This window comes from Arachis duranensis, chromosome 10 (genome assembly GCF_000817695.3).
Source record: "Arachis duranensis cultivar V14167 chromosome 10, aradu.V14167.gnm2.J7QH, whole genome shotgun sequence".
Taxonomy (NCBI): domain Eukaryota; kingdom Viridiplantae; phylum Streptophyta; class Magnoliopsida; order Fabales; family Fabaceae; genus Arachis; species Arachis duranensis.
Genome location: NC_029781.3, coordinates 17956644 through 17965055, shown reverse-complemented (window position 1 = coordinate 17965055; position 8412 = coordinate 17956644). Strand labels below are relative to the sequence as shown.

At 31.8% G+C, this 8412-nt stretch overlaps 1 long non-coding RNA gene and 1 pseudogene across 1 annotated transcript; one reads left to right on the top strand and one right to left on the bottom strand.

Annotated features, from left to right (window-relative positions):
- LOC107469334 (cycloartenol synthase-like) overlaps positions 1-8186 on the bottom strand; it is a 9681-nt pseudogene extending 1495 nt beyond the window's left edge.
- On the top strand, positions 7-1943 carry LOC107469342 (uncharacterized). Its single transcript, XR_008004073.1, has 4 exons — positions 7-679; positions 886-953; positions 1432-1527; positions 1650-1943. It is a non-coding gene; the product is annotated as an uncharacterized LOC107469342 (long non-coding RNA).
- Positions 8187-8412: the final 226 nt, after the last annotated feature.

Sequence of the window (8412 nt, the reverse complement as noted above, 5' to 3'; positions counted from 1 at the left end):
GCTTCCTTACCAAGATACCATCACTCAGCCACACCCTACCACATTTCATCCCCTTCAACGTAACAAATTTCAGAAATAAAAAATCAGAGAGAGGAGAGTGATGTAGAGGAGTAGAGATATTGCAAGAGGACGCCGCTGCTGTCGCTGTGGGTCGTTTCTACCATCCCCGCCGTCGCCCTTGGAGACCGTTCTTGCTGCAACTAAAGCTTCCACTGTCGCTGTCGGGTTACTCCTGTCATAGAGCCTTCAATGTTGCCACTATCCACCCCTGAAAGGGGATCTCATCGCCGCACTCTGCTGCCATGAAGCCGTCGCGTCTTGCCGCCAAGGGTTCTGTCGCCGTTGCGCCTTACCTCTGTCACTACTAATCCACCGCCACTACTACCAGGTCCCGTTGCCATCATCATCGCAGACAGAAAAGGGGGAAAACGAACAGAATGTGAGGGGGAGGAGGAGTTCTCATCGTTGTTGTACGCCCAATTATCGCTGCTGCTTCCAATCCCACCGTTGCTGTTGCGCCGCCGCCTCCGGAGTTCGTCGCCATCGCCAAGGTCCGTTGTGAAGAGTAACGCGAATGGAAAAGAAAACAAGAAAGCTGCTAATAGGGATTTGGGAAAATGGCTCTGTTTTGCCTCTGTCTCTAGGTTTCACAAGTTGCCAGAGTCCTCAGCTTTGATAGGTAAAGCAAATTTTTTAACTGGTTTCTTGTTGCCTTTGGGTTATTTCTGCAGACTGCTCATATTTGATAACATAGAGAATGGAAGCTTAAAAGAGCATCTCAATGGTAAATTTTGAAAGAAATTAGAAGGATTTTAGAGGAGCCTCTCAATAATAATTGGAACTATTTTTATTTATTTATTTATTTCAATGTTTGAATGCTGGTAGATCCCTTGAAGACTCCCTTAAATTGGAGGATGAGGTTGCAGATTGCTAATGAAGTTGTAGCAGCACTAGTAAGCTCTTTAAACAAAAGCTTGTCAAAGAACCAAATTTGCCTAATGTGTTTTGACTTAAAACTGCACTCTTCTTATCATATTTTTCTAATGCAAATAAATTGAGGACTATGAAAAGTTAATGTCTCATTGAGTTCATGAATTGCTATTGGATGTGTGGCATCCCTGCTAAGCTGTAACTGTTTAACATTTCTCATTCTTGGAATTTATGATAAAATAAATATTGGAAACTATCGTACTTGGTTTCATGGAAGCGAGTGTAAATTAGTTTTATATATATATATATATAAATGTATATCTACAAGATAGTTCTGTATGACTTGGCCTATTTTTGAGTTCTTTCTTTTGACCGATATGATTGTAGAAACATGAATATATGAAGCTGTTTTGTCACTTATATCTGTGACAAATTATTTAACGTTTCACAAAAGTTGTGAAACATGATTCTAATTTTGGGCTTTTGTTGTGTTGATTGTAGCTGCAGAAGTACTTGTTTCTTTTTAATGATCCACTGGCATATCATGTCTCCATCAGCTCAAGAAATATTATGTTAGATGAGAACTTTGTAGCTAAAGTAAGAAAACATTTCTTTTCTCACTAGAACTATCATCTTCTATATTTGATTGACATGCCAGAAGTAAATAAAGCACTTCAATGTTAAAATAGTGTGACACCAGATTTTCTTCTCTAATACAGTTATTAGATTTTGGCCTTCTTACACCCAGTGCAAACTCTATCATGATGCCGAATTCAGGAGGTCCTTATCTCTCAACAGAAAACAAAACAGGTTATATACATTAGAGATGTTGAGAGGCTTAGCTTGTTCTACAATCACCACGGTTATACAACTTGATACATAATGCTTCACTATTTTTGAATGGAGATGTATGAACATAATGGAGTTTGTAATTTTTAGTTTATATTTTGGAGTTTTATAATTCCTTGTTTTTCTTGTCCTATGTATCTATCTAGTTCATTAGGGTTTTTCAATGTGTCTTATTAGTTTGTACTTTAAAGTTTATATGTTAAAAATTTATAAAACAATCTTAGTTAAATGAAAGCTATTTGAACTATTTATGTTATTATATATTATATAAATGTTGACTTGTTGAGTAAATTAGTTAATATATTAATTAATTAAAAAATAATATAATTTGGCAAATTATGTGTGTAATTTGTATTAAAATAATTATTATAAAATAAATAGTGTTTTGTAACTAAAAAAAATTGTTACAAAATCAAGTTATATTTTGTAACAAAATTTTATGATAGAAAAAAATATATTGTCACAAAATATTTTGAAGATCAAAATTTGTTATCACTTTTGTAACGACTTTTGGTTTTTTGTATCAGAAAAATTTGTTACAATATATTACTTTGAATTGTAACAGTTCCATTTTTTGTTACAAAAACTTTTTGTAACAGGACATACTGCAACGACCCCTTTTTTGTTACAAAATCCTTTTGTTTCAAAATTTCGATTTTTGTAACAATTTTTTTTGTTACAAATATTGCTTTTTCTTGTAGTGATTACCATGGGTTTTATATAATACATGCATCAACATAAGTGGGATATGTATAAGCTATTTAAGATTTTTAAAAACTGTTAAAGTGATAAATTATCCTACCTCAATGAAGAATGGATTTGGTGCAATAATAAACTAATAAGTTCAAAACCATGGCAGCAACACAAAAGTATCAAATATTTTGCTGTATATATACTTGTCCGGTAGTAATGAGAGCTAGTAAGGCCCACAATGTATTTACGATATAAGCCCTGTTGTTTTCAAGATTTGAATACACTTGAAAAATAGACATTGGAAGAAACATAACTATAACTCTCATCCTTTAGATTCCTGAAAGTAATAGAGTATTCTAACTGAATGTTACTTAAAAACAAAATACAACACGTTATATCAAAATTGTATTATTTTCATAAAATTCATCGTCTTATACTCTCTTTTTCTTCCTACACACTTTTCAGAAAGTTATAATCTCAGCAACTTCTTTATCATGTTTATGAATGTACTACTCAGAAAAAACTCTCCCACAAGAAAATGCATAGTAATTTTAGGGATTTCTAAGAAGAAAAATAAATGATATTGGCATTTAAAAATAGTAAAATTAACCTTGTTTTGACAAGACAAATAACTCTCCCCATCCACCATTTGAAAGTTGCTTAAACAGCAGAAATTCACAAGCTTTGCATATGGCTAGAGAATCACTGTTACTATTTCCAGCAACAATCAACCCATTTATCCCAAACCATGTGGCATAGGTAAAGCAAATTCTCTATGAACCATACCTGTTAACCAGATTTGAGTGGTTTAGAGGTCTACTAAACTAATAAAGTTCCATTCATCCTAAAAGCAAGAGAGCGAAACCAAAACATGCATAAATTAACCATCAAATCAATAGAAAAAAATTGAAAATAGTGGTTTTCAAAAAGGGAGTAGCCAACCATGAACCATCCGAAGCTTGAACGCTTTCAATATATACAGTGGATTTTTTAATACATCAGCTTATTTCTTCTTGGTGATGCATGGGATATAATTTTTGAACTAATGCCAATGCTTGCAGAGAGGCTGATGTACATTCCACATAACTATAGCACATAACAAATAGAAATATTAAAAAATTCAAATGATGGGTTAAAGGGTAGAAAGAGGAATGCAAAAATTTATACTGAACAAGCATTTGACAACTTACCAATAATCAATAACTATATCGCCAAAAATTTTCGCTGGATTTATTATCTGACAAAAGAGAAAGCATTCATCTAAGTGTGAATCTAATTTTAATCCAAAATCAACTTCCTAAATTTTTAGGATCAATTCATCAGCTGTAATTCCAAAATCTAGAGGAAAGGCCAAAAATTTTTGTTCACAAACAATAATTTCAAAGTTTTAGCTTTTCTTGCATAACTTCAAATACATGTGCTTGACAAATTGAGAAATTAGTTTTAAGAGAATATGGCAGAGGGATAATTGACTACATTGTAGTAGATTTTCATACTTTATTATTCACATGGTATAATTCAAATGGGCTAATTTCTAATTATTCATAAAAGAAAGTTACCGCCAGCCATCTATATGATCGTGTGAGTTCATATGTTGCAAAGCCACCATCGTTATTCTGAAGAGTTAGGAAAATTCAATAAATAAATAAATACATCTCTGGATAATAACATTGATTTTTCAAAGAGATTCAACAAATTTTAAGAAAGCTATTTTCTCATACACCGTGGATCACAGTCAGACACACAAGATATTTAAAATAAATAAATAAATAAATATTGTTAGAAAAATGAACAAATTAATGAGAAAGAAAAGGTTAAATAGAGAGTGGATACGATATCTTTACAAGAAAGAAAAAGATAAAATGAAGATCTTCTTCTACCAATCTATCAATGATTTATTTGCTCAAACTACTCAGATATTCTAGCTTCAGCCATGATGAGTCTATTACCTGCAATGAGAGCACGACATTAACAACATCATATAGCCTCTCTGCTTCGATTGCCTCACTAGCAATCTTTGGTGAAAATTGGAAAGTAATAGAGCAGCCTGAAAAGTAGCATATTTATCAAAATGGTAGAACAAATTAAACAAGTACAATATTTTCTACTTTTTTCAATCAATAATTACTTTTAGTTCTTCAAATGTGCAGTCAGATATCGGCCATCCATGATCTTTAGTTGAAAAAGGCCAAACACCTTTGGAAATGTGACGGCACCAATAATTAAGATCACCTAGACAATTTTCTAAAACCTTTTGGAAGAAAAAAAATGAGAAATGTTGATCAACAAGGGTGAACCGATGCAATAATAGTAATAAAAATGTAAAATTTACATGTGATTTTTTAATAAACGAATGATTTTTTTTAATAGTTTGGCCATATTCTTCAAGGAGGTTAAATAAAATAATTACTTGGATAGCAAATACAACATCTCATAGTTGACTTCCATTGTATCCCTGCAACAAAAATTGGTTACAAGTAAATTTCGTGATATAAGCTTTAACAGGCACTATTATATGACCTTAAGAAATACTCAATAATGCTACAATAATAGTTTCACATATTATTTTGCACCATATAAATATCAATTTTAAGCCTATATCATTCTTAATCATCTGTGGATATGTCCAATTACATTAAAAACATCTTCTAATCACTCTAATAAGAGTGAATAGGTTGACTAATATATGGACCTGCATTTTCATGCCATCTTTAGCAATTCACAAATAATCATTAAGCCTTGGAAGATGCAACTTGAAGTCCTCTAAATTTGGATCTTCTATCCAATAGCAGAGCATATTCAACACCTGATTGAGAACCGTGCAAAACAACATAAATAAAATAATTATTATTACATTTTTATCCCCAAAAATAAATGAATAAAAACTGTCAGTATTTTTGCTAATCAAGTCCCTCTCAAAAATTACCTTGTTTACAGGACCTATGCAAATATACCAAATATTCTCATTTTTATAGGGTATATGCTTCATTACAGTCGTTAGAGTCTTTTCTCTCAACTTTTTTCCAGGCTAATGCATCATAATGGCTCAAGATCTTGTGTAAAAGTGGCCCAAAGAGCATCTTGAATGAATGGATGAGGATAGTACAAGTCTTCATACATGAAAACAAAGACAATCCTCTTGTAATATTATCTTTATTAGCACAATTAAATTGGTAGTTAACAATTTTAGAAAAATCAAATGCTAATTTGCTATGCCCCATTGACGGAGTTTCCAACAGTCTGACACTTCTCACTTACATTCTTCCACACAGTTTAATTTCATCACAAAAGGAATGAGCCTCTGCATTGCTCAAACTTCAAGCCAAGGAAAATTTTAAAATTCAAACAACAGAGGACATTAAATATATAAAAGCTATTATTGCATTATCACCTATCAGTTAAAGCTTTTGGGAGAATCAATGCTTTAAAATGGAGATAACATGCTATAATGGTGGTTTACAATGGCATTATTCTAAGGACAATGATAAGCACATAAGAAGTATCCTAGTAATTACCTGGTTGATAACGGGATGGCAAACAAAGTAGCCAGTAATAATAGTGACATGATGGTTGCCATTGTAGTTTGTAGATGGGTATTATGTGGGCATAAACAATAGTAACCGATTTTGCTTGGATATAAGTTCTGGTATCAATTTAACAATATAATTAACATATGATTTTGACGAGAAAAAGAAGCCAATACGAGGAACAAAGTGCAGATTCTATTTCCATGCAATTGTTAACTAAAAAACGAAAATTCTAAGGGTGGAGGCTCAAAATGTTTTCACAACTTACAAGCATCACTAACCTTAGCACACAAATTATGAGCTTTATCCCATTCTATATCATAATATGGTGTGTTATAGAGCTCTTTTCTCAAAGATAACACTGTTGGTGTGATTAAACCAACAAACCTCTTGTCATATAAGTAGGACATGGACAAATAGACCATCCGGCAACGACACCACATTCTTCTTGTACATTACAAAAAATATACCTCAAAGTAAAAAATACATATAACATTAAACAGTTTTTAAGATAATTCACCCAAAAAAATTACAATAAACATAGACAACTAATTTTAAAATGATTATCTATGTAAGTAATCAATAATAGAAGTCATTCTTAAGGAATAAGAACTGCATACACCGCATGAACTCCTGAACACATACCACTATATTAGCCTTTTATTCAGTAACCATGATATACAGTACTTGATCACAACACAAAGGTTTCCAGATTGAACAACAAATAAATTCTAGCACAAATTTTACATCAGAAGGTTTTTGTAAAATTTTATGTTAAGTCATCTTGTTCAACTCAAAATGATATATGTATCTCTCCAGCAACAAGATCAGCTTTCGTGTTTAGGTTGAAAGGAGTTCTCACTACCATAGTGCAATTTGCTCTATTTCTGGGTTAGAATGTCTAACTAATATACAAAAGCTAATCATATCATAAACTTGATCCATTTGTAAACTTCCTGATAAGAAACACTCAACTATGAAGCATGAAATAAAAATGAACTCTTGGAGACAATCTATCATTTAAGTAACAACTCATTAACATCAATAACAACTTAAGTGGATAGTTGTTAAAAATATTTTTACCCATTCATTAGTTCATGTATTCTCTTTGATAAGATTGATGGATAATTAACTAGAATAAAGTACAATAATCTAGATGAAATGGAAGCAAATATGGAAGTAGCCATATCTCAAGGGGCATGGAATTATTTCCTATCATTCATGTGCCCCGAGAACCTATAATCAAAACCTAGAAAATAAACAAGTATACCATATACATTAGTAAAATCATTAAAAATGTCTTAATATCTATATAATGAAAATTTAAAATTAAAAATAAAGAGACTCAAAGATAGGCTAAGATTTTAACTAAAAGCCACATTTTTCCCCATAATATTATGTAAGTAGCTAGTACCACTATGTGATTAAATCCAGTTATGTGCCTTCTCCATGTTCCTTCCTCTAATGATTAGGTCCCTCACCATGCAATCTCAGAACAACATAATTCAAGACAGAGCTAAACATGGTGCTTAGACTTTCAATACTGAAACCCCATCCACCATCCTTGTTCTGTAGTTATAGTTAACTAATGAGAATAATTTCTGGGATAAGCCCAGAGATTAGGAAAAAGGATAGCACAAAGCTCTTACCTGTTGATTATAGAGATTCAGAATATTTCTTTTTTATATTCTTCTGTTAATATTGCATTCAGTTCCCTAGTGACGAAAAGTGTAATTATTTGTTTGATTGGATATTCCATACAGTATTACATATCCATAGTTATCAGGTCAAAGAGAAGCCAATGTCAAACATAATTTTGAAGGTAAAAAGTTGTAGTATTGTAAAAAACAATGTGTTTCAAGGCCAGAATATGCATAATATAGCAATTAACCCAAATATTATTTGAGTTCCACAGTTATCAGTTCAGAGAAAAGAAAATTTCAAACACAATTTTGAACACTAAAATTTTAGTATTGTCCAAAAGCATGCGTTTCAAGGTTAAAATATGTGGAATATAGCAATTAACAAAGAAAAAATTTCACATAAGAGAAAAGATCAAGTGTTCAAAATAAAACTTATCAAGCCAAGCATAAGAAACATGGGACCTTCATAATCTTTAGGCTAGTGTCCATCGTCACTCTGGAGGGTTGAATGAAAAGTAATGGCCCTTTTTATAAGAAACATCATTAAACTTAAAAGGATTGAATTTCTGATATCAAAAACTTATATAGCTTTGATACCATAACAATACACAAAATATAATATACAACCTCCCAGTATAACAATATGATAAAATGATTATCTAAAATATCCTCATTTTAAAGATTTAAAAAACACTTCTGAATTGATTTCCACGTTTGAAGAAGGAACAAGTATGAAACAAGTACACAGTATAGTAATAATTGCTTTAATT